Source organism: the organism of the source record quoted next, unplaced genomic scaffold (genome assembly GCF_019419815.1).
Source record: "Pyrus x bretschneideri cultivar Hongxiangsu unplaced genomic scaffold, Pyrus_bretschneideri_v1 Contig68, whole genome shotgun sequence".
NCBI lineage: Eukaryota > Viridiplantae > Streptophyta > Magnoliopsida > Rosales > Rosaceae > Pyrus > Pyrus x bretschneideri.
The window spans coordinates 874,952-878,200 of NW_025999807.1; the positions used below are offsets into that span (position 1 = coordinate 874,952).

At 38.1% G+C, this 3,249-nt stretch overlaps 1 pseudogene; it reads right to left on the bottom strand.

The window, feature by feature from the left end:
• Positions 1-726: 726 nt before the first annotated feature.
• LOC103949369 lies at positions 727-2,723 on the bottom strand (annotated as a pseudogene).
• Positions 2,724-3,249: the final 526 nt, after the last annotated feature.

Here is a 3,249-nt window from a genome sequence, read left to right on the forward strand (position 1 = left end):
GGGCAAAGAAAAGTTGAAGCCCCATTGAGATTATGACATGGTGATATATATATATATATATATATATATAAACACAACCCTTGTAGACAAAGTTCCTACAAAATTTCCACAACATTTTTCCCAAACGTAAAAAAAGAAAAAAGTAATTGCACGCTTACACATCATATTTTGTGCTCTTCTAGTTTTTTGGCATTTGACAACCAAATTATGAAATTTTTTATTTCTATCATCAGTTTTTGTTTACAACCATGTATCGATCTCTTGTGTCATATCGATCTCTTGAGCCACGCTTGAACCAAGAAAGTAGGAAAGAAAAATTGTAGTCCTACTACACTATTGCCAACGTGAAAAGGAGAAGAAATTGGAGGTTTTTGCAGATACGCTAATTTATTCGGATTCAATCAAACTCATAACTTGCTGACCTTTAGTTGTAAAGGCAATAAGTTACATGGAAACTGGCCGGAACATGCCATTTTATGTGGTAAACGGTAATCAAATTGTAAAAATTATTCCGTTTTGCAAAAATTTAATTACTCTTATCACTTAGAAATATGTAAATGATCTCAATAGTAGATTTTTAAGCTACTCTTCTCCTATTTACAACTCCTAATTAAGCATGTTACCAACATATTGATCAAAGATTTTTCCTTTGTACATGACTTGGAGATTACAAGAATACCATTTGAACAATCATTCATACATGCATAGAGCAATTAGTAAACTACCTCATTGCTTCACCTTATCATCTGAGGAGGTTGAAGAATTTGCAACATCCACAACAGCTTCAGCCTCCATTTCTATCAGAGGCACCAAACCAGTTGACAAAGCAGCTATGTTATCCGATTCAGTTGCCTTCGCCGCCTCTCTGAACTTCTTGTAAATATCACTTTTGTAAAATTTTCTTGTCTTAATTAAAAGAGACAAGGCTCCTGAAAAATGCCACTGTAGTCATTATTATGAAAGCCAATTTGTAGCATTGCACTCCCTCACAACTTAAGCATTCCCATGGTTTTCTAGTCCTTCCCAAAACCTTCATTTGCTTCAAGGCCTTCACGTCGTATAAATTTCTAGCCACTTTAACATTGAGAATGTAAGCCCCAATAGGGCTAACAACACCACCAACATTGATCAGAGTGGCATAGTACTTGAGGCCAAAGATTTTCGATATGATGGCAAACATCAATGCCATTGTGCCCCAAAACAGAACCCAATGATCACCGAGGCAAAGTAAAGAGAATTGGGGATGCCAAAGGCTATGAGAAGATGGACAACGCATGACAAGAGAAGCACAAGAGTAAGCATGAGGGGGCAAGGGAACTACTCACCAGAGATATGAAAGTGCTTATGCTGTCAGTTGGGTAACCTAATAAGCTCCCAATCTGACCCAAGTTGTCAATGGTGATTAAAGTGCCGCCTACACCACAGCTTGTGGCCAGGAATAAGATTAGCATGTCATTGCTGAAAACTGCTTATAGTATTGTATAGTCATCACCTCTATCCGGCGGGCTGAAACCTGCTTGCAGCTACTTGAACAGGAGAAGAAGGAGCTGGCAATGGATTCTCAGCTACTACTTTGAGCTCAGATTGATCGTTCAACGCTCTTATTTTACTCTTCTAGATCTTCAATTCTTCGAATATAACAATGCCGATGGGTAGAAAGAGTAACACAAGTACAACTGAAGCACTTCCGATGTACTCAATTCTTGAAAACTTCAACTTGTGCTCTATAATAATTATAGCCATGAGAAACCCATCTAAGCCGAGAGTAATGTAGAGAATATTATAAAAAACCTTGAGCTCATTCCGTTGTCTAATGTACTTTATCAACCAAATAATCAGAAGAAACACCAACGATATAGTAGCCGGAAGCTAGCCAATTAACAAAATCAAAGACTTTATGTCGTTTCCATAGAAAGCATGGAATAGCTATGTGATAATTGCACCACTGAGGCCAACAAGTCCCTTCAAAATCCCAAAACACTACCTCTACTTTCCGGGAAATTCTTCACACAGTATTGAAAGTCAAAAGTGGGTATTTGGAGCTATTGGTTAGGTTGATTATTAGGGTGTAGTTATCACCTTACTTCTAGTTATATCTTGTAAAGATCTTGTATCTTATTTCCCATACTTGTTAGCTTTTCCCCTTACCTTACTTTCTGCTCCTTATTTTATAGAGCTGCCATGTAAGAGTGGTTCAAGGGTGATTAGTGTGTTGATCACTCCTTGCCCTATATATCTTGTATCCTTGTGTTGTTGGTTCCTCACGAATAATAATACAAACAAACACTTAAAACTCAACACACAGCTCACCACCACGCCGGTGTTTGCAAACGTTTGTGAATTTGCACCTATGCAGATGTACAAACACATCTGCCACACTTATGGCTTCGACGTCCGACCAGTCACCACCAGCCATATCATGAAGTACTCGAAAAAGTTCATCAGCGCCCAAGTAATAGGACCACCCATGGCCCTGTGACCTCATTGATGAGCTCGGCTATGATGCCGACATTGCCTCCCAATCTTTGAAGAAGCTTAGCAGATTGATTGTCATTTGATCATAGCCTAAAAAGGTTTTGATGTCGTTTGAGTAGAGGCCGAACATGTACATCGCGCCGGACATGGATAAGATTAGCATTGACACAAAAACCATGAACCATCTGCCATGGAGAACTTGAAAGCCAAAGCTCCTCATCCCCTTGTTCCCAAAACCAGAATTGAACTCAACCACCACCATTTTTTTCTCTTCTTTCTGGATAAGAATTTCCAACACTCTGAGGTTTTGAGGTGTTACTTGTAACAGTATAGTGTATGTGTGTGTGTGTATATATATAATATATTTAACAGAAATTTGGCTAGAACGGAGCAAGCAATGGAGGTTTCACAATGACTAGGAAGTTGACCTACCTCGAGGAAGAATGGTTGAAATATTTTCTCTCAGCTAGTAAACGAAAAGGTGTGTACTGCATGTTATAACCAATCAAATGTCAAGTGTATAATATATAACAATTTGCACAGTTTTATTTCAAATGGAAAAACTCAACGACAAATACAATATATCAAAACATAAACACTTAATGAAATTGTATATAAAATCACAAATCACTGACTTGTTCCTTGAAGATAGAGGCTTGCATAAGCAATCTCCTAAGACAGAAATTCGTCCCTACACCAGTGCAGCAGTTCAATGGAGGTCTATCTTGTAGGATACAACTATCTAATCCAAGTTCTTGCACTCGAACTTGGATT